Raw genomic sequence first — 20,672 nt, forward strand, 5'->3', positions numbered from 1 at the left:
CACTGCCAGCGGGCCCCACGGGCTCCGTTGACTGGATTGACCCAGTCAACATGCTGACTGGGCATCCCAGTGCCACTGACATGCGGGCCCCACCGTGTTTTTAGTTAATTAAAATATTTTTTTAAATAAAATTAATTAATTATCCCAACATGTCACTCACACGTGGGGCCCAGTAGCTAATTAGTCTCTCCTTAGTTTTAATTGAACTCAGTTAAGCTTCTATCACTGCCATATGGGACCCACTTGTCTTGTTGGACTGGTCAGCCGACCTATTGACCTGCTGACATCAGCATTGCATCATGCTGACGTCATATTCCTTTTATGTTAATTGTGGTATTTTAAATAATTTTAGAAAATGCTAAAACCTTCGAAAAATCATAGAAAATAAACCGTAGCTCGGATCGAAAAACTTTCTACATGAAAGTTGCTCAAAACGACGAGACGAATCTGGAAACGCAGCCCGTTCATCCGCCACACATCCCTAGCATAGAAAACACGCAACTTTCACCCTCCGGTTCATTTGTCCGAAAACGCAAAACACTAGGCATACTTTCCCGAATGTTTCCCCCTTCGTCGGTATCACCTCCTACCGCGTTAGGGCACACCTGGCACCGTTAATTGTCTTGTCATGCATCGATATGCATATGTTTGCATTATATTTATTGTTTCTTCCCCCTCTTCTCTCGTTAGACACCGAGACCAACGCCGCTGCTACCCAGTACAACTACGGTGTTGAAGACCCCTCCTTCTCTGCTGAGCTTCCAGGCAAGCCCCCCCTTGATCACCAGATATCGCCTATTCTACCCTCTACTGCTTGCATTAGAGTAGTGTAGCATGTTACTGTTCAGTTACTCCTATTCTGTTGCATAGCCTGTCATTGTTGCTACAGTTGTTGATACCTTACCCACAATCCTAAATGCTTAGTATAGGATGCTAGTTTATCATTAGTGGCCCTACATTCTTGTCAGTCTGCCTTGCTATACTATCGCGCCATGATCACTCGGGAGGTGATCACGGTTATATACTATATATACATACTATACAAATGGTGACTAAAGTCGGGTCGGCTCATTGAGTACCCGCAAGTGATTCGGATATGGGGGCTGAAAGGACAGGTGGCTCCATCCCGGTAGAGGTGGGCCTGGGTTCCCGATGGCCCCCGACTATTACTTTGTGGCGGAGCGACGGGGCATCTTGAGACCACCTAGGAGAGAGGTGGGCCTGGCCCTGGTCGGCTGCTACGTCTTGAGCTTGCATTGGTTTTCCTTGAAGTGGAAAGGGTGATGCAGCACAATAGCGTAAGTATTTCCCTCAGTTTTTCAGAACCAAGGTATCAATCCGGTAGGAGGCTCCTCACAAGTCCCACAAACCTACACAAACAAACAAAGAACTCGCAACCAACGCGATAAAGGGGTTGTCAATCCCTTCACGGCCACTTGCGAAAGTGAGATCTGATAGAGATAATATGATAAGATAAATATATTTTTGGTATTTTATAATATAGATGCAAAAAGTAAAGATGCAAATAAAAGTAGATTGAAAGCTTATATGATAAAATATAGACCCGGGGACCATAGGTTTCACTAGAGGCTTCTCTCAAGATAGCATAAGGAATACGGTGGGTGAACAAATTACTATCGAGCAATTGATAGAAAAGTGAATAATTATGAGATTATCTAGGCATGATCATGTATATAGGCATCACGCCCGTGACAAGTAGACCGACTCCTGCCTGCATCTACTACTATTACTCCACACATCGACCGCTATCCAGCATGCATCTAGAGTATTAAGTTCATAAGAACAGAGTAACGCATTAAGAAAGATGACATGATGTAGAGGGATAAACTCAAGCAATATGATACAAACCCCATATTTTTATCCTCGATGGCAACAATACAATACGTGCCTTGCAACCCTTTCTGTCACCGGGTAAGGACACTGCAAGATTGAACCCAAAGCTAAGCACTTCTCCCATGGCAAGAAAGATCAATCTAGTAGCCAAACCAAACCGATAATTCGAAGAAACTTGCAAATATAACTCAATCATACATAAATGAATTCAGAGAAGATTCAGATATTACTCATAGATAAACTTGATCATAAACCTACAATTCATCGTATCTCGACAAACACACTGCAAAAAGAGTTTACATCGAATAGATCTCCACAAGAGAGGGGGAGAACATTGTATTGAGATCCAAAAAGAGAGAAGAAGCCATCTAGCTAATAACTATGGACCCGAAGGTCTGTGGTAAACTACTCACAACTCATCGGAAGGGCTATGGTGTTGATGTAGAAGCCCTCCATGGTCGATTCCCCCTCCGGCAGAATGCCGGCAACGACTCCAAGATGGGATCTCGCGGATATAGAAGGTTACGGTGGCGGAAATATTTCTTCGGTGGCTCTCTGGATGTTTTTGGGGTACGTAGGTTTATATAGGAAGAAGAAGTACGTCGGTGGCCGCTCGAGGGGCCCAGGAGACAGGGGGCGCACCCAGGAGGGGTGGGCACGCCCTTCTATCTCCTGGCCGCCTCGATGGCTTCTTGACTTGCACTCCAAGTCCTTCGGATCACATTCGTTCCAAAAATCACGCTCCCGGAGGTTTCATTCCGTTTGGACTCCGTTTGATATTCCTTTTCTTCAAAATACTGAAATAGGCAAAAAACAGCAATACAGGCTGGGCTTTTCAAGGACATTCGAAACAACATGTCGATAAATTGCTATAGAAAGTGGGTCTAGATCGAGAGTTCTGACCTTTTCGTGGGTTGGGTGATCTTCAAACTCTGGTTTTTCTAGCGAAAGAACGCCCTTCTGAGCGATGATCTCCTACAAGCGAGTATATAAGGTTGACTTCAATTGCAACAGAAATGTCACTGGTCAGCTCCTTAGCGTGACAATAAGACCACTTTCTTATTACCTAAGAGATTAGATAAGGGAAGAAGGCAGGCCAAAGCCTCTGGTTAGTAGGTTAGTCCCAACAATGATATAAATGTGTAAAATAAAGCCCATAAACATCCAAAACAAGTAATATAATAGCATGGAACAATCAAAAATTATAGATACGTTGGAGACGTATCAAGCATCCCCAAGCTTAATTCCTGCTCGTCCTCGAGTAGGTAAATAATAAAAACAGAATTTTTGATGTGGAATGCTACCTAGCATAATTCTCAATCTAATTTTCTTTATTGTGGCATGAATGTTCAGATCCTAATGATTCAAGATAAAAGATTATAAAACATAAAAATAATAATACTTCGAAGCATACTAACAAATAATCATGTCCTATCAAAATAGCATAGCCAAAGAAAGCTTATCCCTACAAAATCATATATTTAGGCCATGCTTCATTTTCATTACACAAAATACTCCCATCGTCTACAACCCCGATGACGAGCCGAGCAATTGGTTCATACTTTTTAACGCGCTTCAGCTTTTTTCAACTCTTATGCAATACATGACCGCAAGCCATGGACATAGCACTATGGTGGTACATGGTGGTGGTTGCAAGGACAAAAAGGGAGAAGATAGTCTCACATCAACTAGGCGTATCAACGGGCTATGGAGATGCCCATTAATAGATATCAATGTGAGTGAGTAGGGATTGTCATGCAACGGATGCACTAGAGCTATAAATGTATGAAAGCTCAACATAACAAACTAAGTGGGTGTGCATCCAACTTGCTTGCTCATGAAGACCTAGGGCATTTTGAGGAAGCCCATCATTGGAATATACAAGCCAAGTTCTATAATGAAAAATTCCCACTAGTATATGAAAGTGACAACATAGGAGACTCTCTATCATGAAGATCATGGTGCTATTTTAAAGCACAAGTGTGGAAAAGAGATAGTAGCAATTGTCCCTTCTCTCTTTTTCTCTCATTTTATTTTTTTTCTTTTTTTTCTTTTTCTTTTTTCTTTTTTTCCTTTTTCTTTTTCTCTTTTTTTCTTTTTGGTGGGCTTCTCTGGCCTCTTTTATTTTTATAAAGTCCGAAGTCTCATCCCGACTTGTGGGGGAATCATAGTCTTCATCATCCTTTCCTCACTAGGGCAATGCTCTAATTATGAAGATCATCACACTTCTATTGATTTACAATTCAAGAATTACAACTCAAAGCTAGAACAAGATATGACTCTATATGAATGCCTCCGGCGGTGTACCGGGATATGCAATGAATCAAGAGCGACATGTATGAAACTTATGAAGGTGGCTTTGCTACAAATATGATGTCAACTACATGATCATGCAAAGAGCAATATGACAATGATGGGGTGTGTCATAATAAACGGAATGGTGGAAAGTTGCATGGCAATATATCTCGGAATGGCTATGAAAATGCCATAATAGGTAGGTATGGTGACTGTTTTGAGGAAGGTAATAATGGGTGCATGCTACCGGCGAAAGTTGCGCGATAAAATAGAGGCTAGCAAAATGGAAGGATGAGTGTGCGTATATCCATGGACTCACATTAGTCATAAAGAACTCATATACTTATTGCAAAAGTCTACTTAGCCCTCGAAGCAAAGTACTACTACGCATGCCCCTAGAGGGATAGATTGGTAGGAAAAGACCATCGCTCGTCCCCGACTGCCACTCATAAGGAAGACAATCAAAAGAGCACCTCATGCAACAAATTTGTCACACAACTTTTACCATATGTGCATGCTACGGGACTTGCCAAATTCAACACAAGTATTTCTCAATTTCATAATTATCCACTAGCATGACTCTAACATTACTACCTTTATATCTCAAAACAATTATCAAGCATCAAATTGATCCTAGTGTTTAATGCACTTTCTATGATAGTTTTTATTATACCCAACTTGGATGCTCATCATTCTAGGACCAAATTCATAACCATAGCAAATACCATGATGTTATAAGAGACTCTCAAAATAATATAAGTGAATCATGAGAGACTAGCAATTTCTACAAAACTAATCCACCGTCGTGCTCTAAAAAATATAAGTGAAGCACTAGAGCAAAAACTATCTAGCTCAAAAGATATAAGTGAAGCACATAGCATATTCTAATCAAGTGGGCTTCTCCCAAAAGGTTTGTACATCCATAATGATTGTGGTAAACTAAAAAGCAAAGACTAATATAATACACGACGCTCCAAACAAAACACAAATCATGTGGCGAATAAAAATATAGCTCCAGGTAAAGTTACCAATGAACGAAGACGAAAGAGGGGATGCCTTCCGGGGGCATCCCCAAGTTTGGATTTTGGCTATTCTGGAATATCTTGGGGTGCCTTGGGCATCCACAAGCTTAGGATTTTGCCACTCTTTATTCCATAGTCCATCAAATTTTTACCCAAAACTTGAAAACTTCACAACACAAAACTCAACAGGAAATCTCATAAGCTCCGTTAGTACAAGAAAGAAAAACCACCACATAAGGTACTTTAATGAACTCATTCTTTATTTATATTGGTGTTAAACCTACTGTATTCCAAGTTCTCTATGGTTCATACCCTTACATACTAGCCATAGATGCATCAAAATAAGCAAACAACACACGAAAGGCAGAATCTGTCAAAAACAGAATAGTCTGTAGCAATCTGTAACTAACGCAAACTTCTGGAACCTCAAAAAACCTACCAAAATAGGACGTCCTAAAAAATTTGTATATTGATCAGCAGCAAAAAGAATCAATGCAAAATCTCGTTTCTGTGATTTATTGAATGTTTTCTCGTGAGTGCAAAGTTTCTGTTTTTCAGCAGAATCAAATCAACTCATATCATAGGTTATCCTATAGATTCTACTTGGCACAAATACTAAATAAAACATGAAAACACATCTAAACAGAAATTAGATGCAAAATTTATTACTAAACAGGAACAAAAACAAAGAACACAAAGAAAATTGGGTTGCCTCCCAACTAGCGCTATCGTTTAACGCCCCTAGCTAGGCATAAAAGCAAGGATAGATCTAAGTAGTGCCATCTTTGGCACTTGATTCATAGGTAGCTCGCATGATAGATTCATAAGGTAATTTGACTTTCTTTCTTGGAAAGTGCTCCATGCCTTTCTTTAATGGAAATTGGGATCTAATATTCCCTTCCTTCATATCAATAATCTCACCAATCGTTCTAAGTAAAGGTCTACCAAGAATAATAGGGCAAGAAAGATTGCAATCTATATCAAGAACGATAAAATCAACAGGCACAAAATTTCTATTTGCAACGATTAGGACATCATTGATCCTTCCCATTGGCTTTTTAATGTTGGAATCCGCAAGGTGCAAATTTAAAGAGCAACCATCAAGATCATGGAAACCTAGAATATCACTTAAAGTTTTCGGAATCGTGGAAACACTAGCACCCAAATCACACAAAGCAAAACACTCATAATATTTAATTTTAATATCTATAGTAGGTTCCCACTCATCATTAAGTTTTCTAGGTATATAAACTTCCAAATTAAGTTTTTCATGAAAAGATTGCATCAAGGCATCAACAATATGTTTGGTAAAGGCTTTATTTTGACTATAAGCATGAGGAGAATTAACAACGGATTGCAACAAGGAAATACAACTTTCTAAAGAACAATGATCATAATCAAATTCCTTGAAATCCAGATAATGGGTTCAATACTATTTAAAGTTTTGACCTCTCCAATCCCACTTTTACCAAATTTAGCATCAAGATCTAAAAACTCCAAATTCTTGGGACGCCTTCTAAATAAAGTTGACTCATCTCTAGTCCCATTATTATCAAGATTCATATTGAAAAACAAAGATCTAATAGGAGTCACATCAATAACTTTAAGATCTTCATCATTATTTTCATGGAAACTAGAAGAACACGCTTTAATAAAGCAATCTTTCTTAGCACGCAATCTAGCGGTTCTTTCTTCGCACTCGTCAATGGAACTTTTCATAGCTTTGAGAGACTCATTGATATCATGCTTAGGAGGATTAGATCAAAGTTTCAAAGAATCAACATCGAGCGAAAGCCTATCAATGTTTCTAGCCAAATCATCTACTTTGAGAAATTTTTCTTCAAGCAAGGCATTAAAATTCTTTTGAGAGATCATAAATTCTTTCACACTATTTTCAAAATCATAGGGCATCTTATTAAAATTACCATAAAAATTATTGTAGTAATTTCCATAATTATTAGAGGAATTGCTAGGGAACGGTCTAGAATTAAAGTTTCCTCTATAAGCATTGTTTCCAAAATTATTCCTACCAACAAAATTTACATCCATAGATTCATTATTATTCCCAATCAAGGTAGATAAAGGCATATCACTGGGATCAATAGAAGAACTCTTAGTAGCAAACAATCTCATAAGCTCATCCATCTTTCCACTCAAAACATTAATTTCTTCTATAGCATGCACTTTTTTACTAGTAGATCGTTCGGTGTGCCATTGAGAATAATTAGCCATAATGTTATCAAGAAGTTTTGTAGCATATCCTAAAGTAATTTCCATAAACGTGCCTCTGGCGGCCGAATCTAAAAGATTTCTAGAAGCAAAGTTTAATCCGGCATAAAAATTGTGTATGATCATCCATAAATTCAAACCATGAGTAGGGCAATTGTGAATCATTAATTTCATTCTTTCCCAAGATTGGGCAACATGCTCATGATCAAGTTGTTTAAAATTCATAATATCGTTCCTAAGGGAGATGATCTAAGCGGGAGGAAAATACTTAGAGATAAAAGCATCTTTGCACTTATTCCAAGAATCAATACTATTTTTAGGCAAAGACGAAAACCAAATTTTAGCATGATCTCTAAGTGAAAACGGAAATAACTTCAATTTAACAATATCATTATCCGTATCTTTTTTCTTTTGCATCTCACACAAATCAACAAAGTTGTTTAGATGGGTAGCGGCATCTTCACTAGGAAGGCCGGAGAATCGATCTTTCATAACAAGATTCAGCAAAGCAGCATTGATTTCACAAGACTCAACATCATTAATAGGAGCAATCGGAGTACTAAGGAAATCATTATTATTGGTATTGGAGAAATCACACAATTTGGTATTATCTTGTGCCATGGCGACAAGTAATCCAACCCACAAGCAAACAGAAAAAGGCAAGCGAAAGAGAGAGAGATTGGGAAAGAGAGGGCAAATAAAATGGCAAGGTTGAAGTGGGGGAGAGGAAAACGAGAGGCAAATGGAAAATAATGTAAATGCGAGGGAGATGAGTTTGTGATGGGTACTTGGTATGTCTTGACTTGAGCGAAGACCTCCCCGGCAACGGCACCAGAAATCCTTCTTGCTATGTCTTGAGCTTGCATTGGTTTTCCTTGAAGAGGAAAGGGTGATGCAGCACAGTAGCGTAAGTATTTACCTCAGTTTTTGAGAACCAAGGTATCAATCCAGTAGGAGGCTCCTCACAAGTCCCACGAACCTACACCAACAAACAAAGAACTCGCAACCAACACGATAAAGGGGTTGTCAATCCCTTCATGGCCACTTGCGAAAGTGAGATCTCATAGAGATAATATGATAAGATAAATATATTTTTCGTATTTTATAATATAGATGCAAAAAGTAAAGATGCAAATAAAAGTAGATTGAAATCTTATATGATAAAAGATAGACCCGGGGGCCATAGGTTTCACTAGAGGCTTCTCTCAAGATAGCATAAGTAATAGGTGGGTGAACAAATTACTATCGAGCAATTGATAGAAAAGCGAATAATTATGAGATTATCTAGGCATGATCATGTATATAGGCATCATGTCCGTGACAAGTAGACCGACTCCTGCCTGCATCTACTACTATTACTCACACATCGAGCGCTATCCAGCATGCATCTAGAGTATTAAGTTCATAAGAACAGAGTAATGCATTAATAAAGATGACATGATGTAGAGGGATAAACTCAAGCAATATGATATAAATCCCATCTTTTTATCCTTGATGGCAACAATACAATACGTGCCTTGCAAACCTTTCTGTCACTGGGTAAGGACACCGCAAGATTGAACCCAAAGCTAAGCACTTCTCCCATGGCAACAAAGATCAATCTAGTAGGCCAAACCAAACCGATAATTCGAAGAGACTTACAAAGATAACTCAATCATACATAAAAGAATCCAGAGAAGATTCAGATATTACTCATAGATAAACTTGATCATAAACCGACAATTCATCGGATCTCGACAAACACACCGCAAAAAGAGTTTACATCGAATAGATCTCCATAAGAGAGGGGGAGAACATTGTATTGAGATCCGAAAAGAGAGAAGAAGCCATCTAGATAATAACTATGGACCCGAAGGTCTGTGGTAAACTACTCACAACTCATCGGAAGGGCTATGGTGTTGATGTAGAAGCCCTCCATGGTAGATTCCCCCTCCGGCAGAACGCCGATGATGGCTCCAAGATGGGATCTCACGGATACAGAAGGTTACGGTGGCGGAAATATTTGTTTGGTGGCTCTCTGGATGTTTTCAGGGTACGTAGGTTTATATAGTAAGAAGAAGTACGTCGGTGGCCTCTCGAGGGGCCCAGGAGACAGGGGGCACGCCTAGGAGGGGTGGGCGCGCCCTCCTATCTCCTGGTTGCCTCGATTGCTTCTTGACTTGCACTCCAAGTCCTCCGGATCACGTTCGTTCCAAAAATCACGCTCCCAAAGGTTTCATTCCCTTTGGACTCCGGTTGATATTCCTTTTCTTCGAAATACTGAAATAGGCAAAAAAAAAACAGCAATACGGGCTGGGCCTCTAGTTAGTAGGTTACTCCCCAAAATCATATAAATGTGTAAAATAAAGCCCATAAACATCCAAAACAGGTAATATAATAGCATGGAACAATCAAAAATTATAGATACGTTGCAGACGTATCATCGACGTGTTGGAAATATGCCCTAGAGGCAATAATAAAAGCATTATTATTATATTTCCTTGTTCATGATAATTGTCTTTATTCATGCTATAATTGTGTTATCCGGAAATCGTAATGCATGTGTGAATAACAGACACCAACATGTCCCTAGTGAGCCTCTAGTTGACTAGCTCGTTGATCAACAGATAGTCATGGTTTCCTGACTATGGACACTGGATGTCATTGATAATGAGATCACATCATTGGGAGAATGATGTGATGGACGAGACCCAATCCTAAACATAGCACAAGATCGTATAGTTCGTTTGCTAGAGTTTTGCAATGTCAAAGTATCTCTTCCTTCGACCATGAGATCGTATAACTCCTGGATACCGTAGGAGTGCTTTGGGTGTATCAAACGTCACAACGTAACTGGGTGACTATAAAGGTGCACTACAGGTATCTCCGAAAGTATCTATTGTTTTATATGGATCGAGACTGGGATTTGTCACTCCGTATGACGGAGAGATATCACTGGGCCCACTCAGTAATGCATCATCATAATGAGCTCAAAGTGACCAAGTGTTTGGTCACGGGATCATGCATTACGGTACGAGTAAAGTGACTTGCCGGTAACAAGATTGAACGAGGTATTGGGATACCGACGATCGAATCTCGGGCAAGTAACATATCGATTGACAAAGGGAATTGCATACGGGGTTGATTAAATCCTCGACATCGTGGTTCATCCGATGAGATCATCGTGGAGCATGTGGGAGCCAACATGGGTATCCAGATCCCGCTGTTGGTTATTGACCGGAGAGCGATCTCGGTCATGTCTACATGTCTCCCGAACCCGTAGGGTCTACACACTTAAGGTTCAGTTACGCTAGGGTTGTAGGGATATGTATATGCAGTAACCCGAATGTTGTTCGGAGTCCCGGATGAGATCCCGGACGTCACGAGGAGTTCCGGAATGGTCCGGAGGTAAAGATTTATATATGGGATGTCCTGTTTCGGGCATCGGGACAAGTTTCGGGGTTATCGGTATTGTACCGGGACCACCGGAGGGGTCCCGGGGGCCCACCGGGTGGGGCCACCCATCCCCGGGGGCCACATGGGCTGTAGGGGGTGCGCCTTGGCCTGCTTGGGCCAAGGGCACCAGCCCCACATAAGCCCATGCGCCTAGGGTTTAAGGGGGAAAGAGTCCTAGGAGGGTAAGGCACCTCCTAGGTGCCTTGGGGGGGAGGAAAACCCCTTGGCCGCCGCACCCCCTAGGAGATTGGATCTCCTAGGGCCGGCCACCCCCCCTTGGCACCCCTATATATAGTGGGGGAGAGGAGGGACTTCATACCTTGAGTCCTTGGCCTTTGGTTGCCTCCTTCTCCCTCCCCAACACCTCCTCCACCTCCTTATTGCTTAGCGAAGCTCTGCCGGAGTACTGCAGCTCCATCAACACCATGCCGTCGTGCTGCTGCTGGTGCCATCTCCCTCAACCTCTCCTCCCTCCCTTGCTGGATCAAGAAGGAGGAGACGTGGCTGTTCCGTACGTGTGTTGAACGCGGAGGTGCCGTCCGTTCGGTGCTAGGATCTCCGGTGATTCGAATCACGTCGTGTTCGACTACATCATCCCCGTTCTTTGAACGCTTCCGCTTGCAATCTACAAGGTATGTAGATGCATCTATTCACTCGTTGCTAGATGAACTCCTAGATGATCTTGGTGAAACGAGTAGGAAATTTTTTATTTTCTGCAACGTTACCCAACAGTGGTATCAGAGCTAGGTCTATGCGTAGTTCTTCTTGCACGAGTAGAACACAATTGGTTGTGGGCGTAGATTTGTCAACTTTCTTGCCGCTACTAGTCTTATCTTGCTTCAGCGGTATTGTGGGATGAAGCGGCCCGGACCAACCTTACACGTACGCTTACGTGAGACCGGTTCCACCGACTAACATGCACAAGTTGCATAAGGTGGCTGGCGGGTGTCTGTCTCTCCTACTTTAGTTGAAGCGGATTCGATGAAAAGGGTCCTTATGAAGGGTAAATAGAAGTTGACAAATCACTTTGTGGTTTCACGTAGGTAAGAAAACGTTCTTGCTAGAACCCTACTTCAGCCACGTAAAACTTGCAAACAACAATTAGAGGACGTCTAACTTGTTTTTGCAGCAAGTGCTTTGTGATATGATATGGCCAAAGTTGTGATGAATGATGAATGATCTATATGTCATGTATGAGATGTTCATGCTATTGTAATAGGAATCACGACTTGCATGTCGATGAGTATGACAACCGGCAGGAGCCATAGGAGTTGTCTTTATTTTTTGTATGACCTGCGTGTCATTAAAGAATGCCATGTAAACTACTTTACTTTATTACTAAACGCGTTAGTCATAGAAGTAGAAGTAGTCGTTGGCGTGACAACTTCATGAAGACACGATGATGGAGATTATGATGATGGAGATCATGGTGTCGTGCCGGTGACAAGATGATCATGGAGCCCCGAAGATGAAGATCAAAGGAGCTATATGATATTGGCCATATCATGTCACTACTTATATAATTGCATGTGATGTTTATTATGTTTTATGCATCTTGTTTACTTAGAACGACGGTAGTAAATAAGATGATCCCGTACAAAATTTCAAGAAGTGTTCTCCCCTAACTGTGCACCGTTGCTACAGTTCGTCGTTTCGAAGCACCACGTGATGATCGGGTGTGATAGATTCTTACGTTCACATACAACGGGTGTAAGACAGTTTTACACAGCAAAAACACTTAGGGTTAACTTGACGAGCCTAGCATGTACAGACATGGCCTCGGAACACGGAGACCGAAAGGTCGAACACGAGTCGTATGGAAGATACGATCTACATGAGAATGTTCACCGACGATGACTAGTCCGTCTCACGTGATGATCGGACACGGCCTAGTCGACTCGGATCGTGTAACACTTAGATGACCAAAGGGATGTCAAATCTGAGTGGGAGTTCATTATAATTTGATTAGATGAACTTAATTATCATGAACTTAGTCTAAAATTTTACAATATGTCTTGTAGATCAAATGGCCAACGTAGTCCTCAACTTCAACGCGTTCCTAGAGAAAACCAAGCTGAAAGACGATGGCAGCAACTATACGGACTGGGTCCGGAACCTGAGGATCATCCTCATAGCTGCCAAGAAAGATTATGTCCTACAAGCACCGCTAGGTGATGCACCTGTTCTCCCTGCAGAACAAGACGTTATGAACGCTTGGCAGGCACGTTCTGATGACTACTCCCTCGTTCAGTGCGGCATGCTTTACAGCCTAGAGCCGGGGCTCCAAAAGCGTTTTGAGAGACATGGAGCATATGAGATGTTCGAAGAGCTGAAAATGGTTTTCCAAGCTCATGCCCGGGTCGAGAGATATGAAGTCTCTGACAAATTCTTCAGCTGTAAGATGGAGGAAAATAGTTCTATTAGTGAGCACATACTCACTATGTCTGGGTTACATAACCGCTTGACTCAGCTGGGGGTTAATCTCCCGGATGATGCGGTCATTGACAGAATCCTCCAGTCGCTTCCACCGAGCTACAAGAGCTTTGTGATGAACTTCAATATGTAGGGGATGGAAAAGACCATTCCTGAAGTATTTGCTATGCTGAAATCAGCAGAGGTAGAAGTCAGAAAGGAACATCAAGTGTTGATGATCAATAAAACCACTAAGTTCAAGAAGGGCAAGGGTAAAAAGAACTTCAAGAAGGACGGCAAGGTAGTTGCCGCGCCCAGCAAGCAAGCTGCCGGGAAGAAGCCAAAGAATGGACCCAAGCCCGAGACTGAGTGTTTTTATTGCAAGGAAAGTGGTCACTGGAAGCGGAACTGCCCTAAGTACTTAGCGGACAAGAAGACCGGCAAAACCAAAGGTATATTTGATATACATGTAATTGATGTGTACCTTACCAGTAATCGTAGTAACTCCTGGGTATTTGATACCGGTGTCGTTGCTCATATTTGTAACACACAACAGGAGCTGCGGAATAAACGGAGACTGGCGAAGGACGAGGTGACGATGCGCGTCGGGAATGGTTCCAAGGTCGATGTGATCGCCGTCGGCACGCTACCTCTACATTTACCTACGGGATTAGTTTTGAACCTCAATAATTGTTATTTTGTGCCAAGTTTGAGCATGAACATTGTATCAGGATCTCGTTTAATTCGAGATGGCTACTCATTTAAATCCGAGAATAATGGTTGTTCTATTTATATGAGAGATATGTTTTATGGTCATGCTCCGATGGTGAATGGTTTATTCTTTATGAATCTCGAGCGTAATGCTACACATATTCATAGTGTAAGTACCAAAAGATGTAAGATTGATAGTGATAGTCCCACATACTTGTGGCACTGCCGCCTCGGTCACATAGGTGTCAAACGCATGAAGAAGCTCCATGCTGATGGACTTTTAGAGTCTCTTGATTACGAATCATTTGACACGTGCGAACCATGCCTCATGGGTAAAATGACCAAGACTCCATTCTCAGGAACAATGGAGAGAACAACCAACTTATTGGAAATCATACATACTGATGTGTGCGGTCCAATGAGTGTTGAGGCTCGCGGTGGCTATCGTTATGTTCTCACCCTCACTGATGACTTGACTAGATATGGGTATGTCTACTTAATGAAACACAAGTCTGAGACCTTTGAAAAGTTCAAGGAATTTCAGAGTGAAGTTGAGAATCAACGTGACAGGAAAATCAAGTTTCTACGATCAGATCGTGGAGGAGAATACTTGAGTCACGAGTTTGGTACACACTTAAGAAAATGTGGAATAGTTTCACAACTCACGCCGCCTGGAACACCTCAGCGTAATGGTGTGTCCGAACGTCGTAATCGCACTCTATTAGATATGGTGCGATCTATGATGTCTCTTGCCGATTTACCACTATCTTTTTGGGGCTATGCTTTAGAGACTGCCGCATTCACTTTAAATAGGGCCCCGTCGAAATCCGTCGAGACGACACCGTATGAATTATGGTTTGGGAAGAAACCTAAGCTGTCATTTCTAAAAGTTTGGGGATGCGATGCTTATGTCAGGAAACTTCAACCTGAAAAGCTCGAACCCAAATCGGAAAAATGCGTCTTCATAGGATACCCTAAAGAAACTGTTGGGTATATCTTCTACCTCAGATCCGAAGGCAAGATCTTTGTTGCCAAGAATGGGTCCTTTCTGGAGAAAGAGTTTCTCTCGAAAGAAGTAAGTGGGAGGAAAGTAGAGCTTGATGAAGTATTACCTCTTGAACCGGAAAATGGCGCAACTCAAGAAAATGTTCCTGAGGTGCCTGCACCGACTAGAGAGGAAGTTAATGATAATGATCAAGATACTTCTGATCAAGCTCCTACTGAAATTCGAAGGTCCACGAGGACACGTTCCGCACCAGAGTGGTACGGCAACCCTATCTTGGAAATCATGTTGTTAGACAACGGTGAACCTTCGAACTATGAAGAAGCGATGGCGGGTCCGGATTTCGACAAATGGCTAGAAGCCATGAAATCCGAGATAGGATCCATGTATGAAAACGAAGTATGGACTTTGACTGACTTGCCCGTAGAACGGCGAGCCATAGAAAATAAATGGATCTTTAAGAAGAAGACAGACGCGGATGGTAATGTGACCATCTATAAAGCTCGGCTTGTCGCTAAGGGTTATCGACAAGTTCAAGGGGTTGACTACGATGAGACTTTCTCACCGGTAGCGAAGCTGAAGTCCGTCCGAATCATGTTAGCAATTGCCGCATTTTATGATTATGAAATTTGGCAAATGGACGTCAAAACGGCATTCCTTAATGGTTTCCTTAAGGAAGAATTGTATATGATGCAGCCGGAAGGTTTTGTCGATCCTAAAAATGCTGACAAGGTGTGCAAGCTCCAACGCTCGATTTATGGGCTGGTGCAAGCATCTCGGAGTTGGAACATTCGTTTTGATGAGATGATCAAAGCGTTTGGGTTTACACAGACTTATGGAGAATCCTGTGTTTACAAGAAAGTGAGTGGGAGCTCTATAGCATTTCTCATACTATATGTAGATGACATACTTTTGATGGGAAATGATATAGAACTTTTGGACAGCATTAAGGCCTACTTGAATAAGAGTTTTTCAATGAAGGACCTTGGAGAAGCTGCTTATATATTAGGCATCAAGATCTATAGGGATAGATCAAGACGCCTCATAGGTCTTTCACAAAGCACATATCTTGATAAGATTTTGAAGAAGTTCAAAATGGATCAGTCCAAGAAAGGGTTCTTGCCTGTTTTGCAAGGTGTGAAATTGAGCTCAGCTCAATGTCCGACCACGACAGAAGATATAGAAGAGATGAGCGTCATCCCCTATGCCTCAGGCATAGGTTCTATTATGTATGCCATGCTGTGTACCAGACCTGATGTTAACCTTGCCGTAAGTTTGGTAGGAAGGTACCAAAGTAATCCTGGCAAGGAACACTGGACAGCGGTCAAGAATATCCTGAAGTACCTGAAAAGGACTAAGGAAATGTTTCTCGTTTATGGAGGTGACGAAGAGCTCGTCGTAAAAGGTTACGTCGACGCTAGCTTCGACACAGATCTGGATGACTCTAAGTCACAAACCGGATACGTGTATATTTTGAATGGTGGGGCAGTAAGCTGGTGCAGTTGCAAGCAGAGCGTCGTGGCGGGATCTACATGTGAAGCGGAGTACATGGCAGCCTCGGAGGCAGCACATGAAGCAATATGGGTGAAGGAGTTCATCACCGACCTAGGAGTCATACCCAATGCGTCGGGGCCAATCAAGCTCTTCTGTGACAACACTGGAGCTATTGCACTTGCCAAGGAGCCCAGGTTTCACAAGAAGACAAGGCACATCAAGCGTCGCTTCAACTCCATCCGTGAAAATGTTCAAGATGGAGACATAGAGATTTGTAAAGTACATACGGACCTGAATGTAGCAGATCCGTTGACTAAACCACTCCCTAGAGCAAAACATGATCAACACCAGAATTCCATGGGTGTTCGATTCATCACAATGTAACTAGATTATTGACTCTAGTGCAAGTGGGAGACTGTTGGAAATATGCCCTAGAGGCAATAATAAAAGCATTATTATTATATTTCCTTGTTCATGATAATTGTCTTTATTCATGCTATAATTGTGTTATCCGGAAATCGTAATGCATGTGTGAATAACAGACACCAACATGTCCCTAGTGAGCCTCTAGTTGACTAGCTCGTTGATCAACAGATAGTCATGGTTTCCTGACTATGGACACTGGATGTCATTGATAACGAGATCACATCATTGGGAGAATGATGTGATGGACGAGACCCAATCCTAAACATAGCACAAGATCGTATAGTTCGTTTGCTAGAGTTTTGCAATGTCAAAGTATCTCTTCCTTCGACCATGAGATCGTATAACTCCTGGATACCGTAGGAGTGCTTTGGGTGTATCAAACGTCACAAAGTAACTGGGTGACTATAAAGGTGCACTACAGGTATCTCCGAAAGTATCTATTGTTTTATATGGATCGAGACTGGGATTTGTCACTCCGTATGACGGAGAGATATCACTGGGCCCACTCAGTAATGCATCATCATAATGAGCTCAAAGTGACCAAGTGTTTGGTCACGGGATCATGCATTACGGTACGAGTAAAGTGACTTGCCGGTAACAAGATTGAACGAGGTATTGGGATACCGACGATCGAATCTCGGGCAAGTAACATATCGATTGACAAAGGGAATTGCATACGGGGTTGATTAAATCCTCGACATCGTGGTTCATCCGATGAGATCATCATGGAGCATGTGGGAGCCAACATGGGTATCCAGATCCCGCTGTTGGTTATTGACCGGAGAGCGATCTCGGTCATGTCTACATGTCTCCCGAACCCGTAGGGTCTACACACTTAAGGTTCAGTTACGCTAGGGTTGTAGGGATATGTATATGCAGTAACCCGAATGTTGTTCGGAGTCCCGGATGAGATCCCGGACATCACGAGGAGTTCCGGAATGGTCCGGAGGTAAAGATTTATATATGGGAAGTCCTGTTTCGGGCATCGGGACAAGTTTCGGGGTTATCGGTATTGTACCGGGACCACCGGAGGGGTCCCGGGGGCCCACCGGGTGGGGCCACCCATCCCCGGGGGCCACATGGGCTGTAGGGGGTGCGCCTTGGCCTGCTTGGGCCAAGGGCACCAGCCCCACATAAGCCCATGCGCCTAGGGTTTAAGGGGGAAAGAGTCCTAGGAGGGTAAGGCACCTCCTAGGTGCCTTGGGGGGGAGGAAAACCCCTTGGCCGCCGCACCCCCTAGGAGATTGGATCTCCTAGGGCCGGCCACCCCCCCTTGGCACCCCTATATATAGTGGGGGAGAGGAGGGACTTCATACCTTGAGTCCTTGGCCTTTGGTTGCCTCCTTCTCCCTCCCCAACACCTCCTCCACCTCCTTATTGCTTAGCGAAGCTCTGCCGGAGTACTGCAGCTCCATCAACACCACGCCGTCGTGCTGCTGCTGGTGCCATCTCTCTCAACCTCTCCTCCCTCCCTTGCTGGATCAAGAAGGAGGAGACGTGGCTGTTCCGTACGTGTGTTGAACGCGGAGGTGCCGTCCGTTCGGTGCTAGGATCTCCGGTGATTCGAATCACGTCGTGTTCGACTACATCATCCCCGTTCTTTGAACGCTTCCGCTTGCGATCTACAAGGTATGTAGATGCATCTATTCACTCGTTGCTAGATGAACTCCTAGATGATCTTGGTGAAACGAGTAGGAAATTTTTTATTTTCTGCAACGTTACCCAACACGACATCCGTGGTTACTTCAAAATAACACGCTTAACGATATCTTGGTATTTGATCTGAGTTGGGTCATTGACCTTATACGCACTAACCGCCACATGGGAGAAGATATGGGTAACTGGCGTCGTGGTATCAGCCAAAACCTTCTAGACGTCAGCAACTGAGCGGCGCGCGCCGGGTTGGACTGGAACGCATGTCCTTGTATAAGGAAGGCTAGGTCTACTCACCGGCCGCCCTCATAACATGCATGTGTGCAATGGGTGATGGGCCCAGACCCCTGCGCGCATAGGGTTTAGACCAGTGTGCTGACCTCTCTGTTAGGCCTAGGTAGGGCTGCGACGTGTTGATCTCCCGAGGCCGGACATGACCCAGGAAAGTGAGCCCGGCCAGTGGGATCGAGCGTGTCGGGTAATGTGGTGCACCACTGCAGGGAAGTTGATCTATTCGAATAGCCGTGTCCACGGTAACAGGTGACCCGGAGTTGTACCTTGACCTTATGACAACTAGAACGAATACTTAATAAAACACACCCAGACAAGTTCCAGAGACAACCCGGTGATCGCTTTCCCACACGACGACGAGGGGAGGATCGCCAGGTAGGATTATGCTATGCAATGCTACTTGGAGGACTTCAATCTACTCTCTTCTACATGCTACAAGACGGAGGCTGCCAGAAGCGTAGTCTTCGATAGGACTAGCTATCCCCCTCTTATTCTGGCATTCTGCAGTTCAATCCACCGATATTGCCTCTTTACACATATATCCATGCATATGTAGTGTAGATCCTTGCTTGCAAGTATTTTGGATGAGTACTCACGGTTGCTTTGCTCCCTCTTTTCCCCCTTCTTCCTCTTCATCCCGGATGCCGCAACCAGACGTTGGAGCCCAAGAACCAGACGCCACCGTCGACGACAACTCCTACTACACTGGAGGTGCCTACTACTACACTAGAGGTGCCTACTACTACGTACAGGCTGCTGACGACGACCAGGAGTAGTTTAGGAGGATCCCAGGTAGGAGGCCCGCGCCTCTTTCGATATGTATCCTAGTTTGTGCTAGCCATCTTATGGCACCTTGTCTAACTTATGTATGTACTCAGATATTGTTGCTTCCGCTGACTCGTTTATGTCAAGCACTTGTATTCGAGCCCTCGAGGCCCCTGGCTTGTAATATGATGCTTGTATGACTTATTTTATTTTTAGAGTTGTGTTGTGATATCTTCTCGCGAGTCCCTGATCTTGATCGTACACATTTGCATGCATGATTAGTGTACGATTGAATCAGGGGCGTCACAAGTTGGTATCAGAGCTGACTGCCTATAGGAATCCCCCTTTCCAACTCCTTGGCCGAAGTCGAGTCTAGTCACTACAAAACTTTTACTAACATGGCCGTGTGTCTTACGGGCCCACGTCGCCATTGGGTGGTATTAGGATCTTTTACTCCTCGACCTTTACTCTGGGACTCTGATCTCTCCTCTATTCGGGTTAAATGATTTTACTAACACCGACTCTAGGTTCTCGTAACTACTTCCTCCCGGAGAGTCGTCGCTCCAGATGATTGCTTAGTGCACCAGAAGACTTTGAAGATACTCTATGATGTTCTCCCGAGACACTTGTGCCCATCGCCCTTACAAACTCCCTACCATTGTTATATCCTTATGGATAATTGTATACACCTGCCATTCTTACATTCAATCCCATTGATCTTATTATTACAATATGCCCCGAACTGCTCTCCGTTGCTCTGGGAATCCTTAGAGCTTATTGCCTTTCAGTTCTTACCACGTGAATGCACCCTATGAATAATTTCTCACACTTACCAAGTATCCGATCATCCTTAGTTGATCCATGTAATTCACAAAAATTCTTCAAAATGCTATTCAACCTTCTAAAAATCCTCAGCACCTTATTGCTACTGAAGTTCTTACCTTCCTGCATTATGGTTAATTCCATATATTTAGTAATCTTCGTTGGCATCATCTATCATTATCATTTTGGGCCCGTTGATTCGATAAGTTGTGAATGCCCGCAATCATCAGACGATCCTTATGGATTATCCTTCCGGCTCA

Source organism: Triticum aestivum, chromosome 4B, assembly GCF_018294505.1.
Source record: "Triticum aestivum cultivar Chinese Spring chromosome 4B, IWGSC CS RefSeq v2.1, whole genome shotgun sequence".
NCBI lineage: Eukaryota > Viridiplantae > Streptophyta > Magnoliopsida > Poales > Poaceae > Triticum > Triticum aestivum.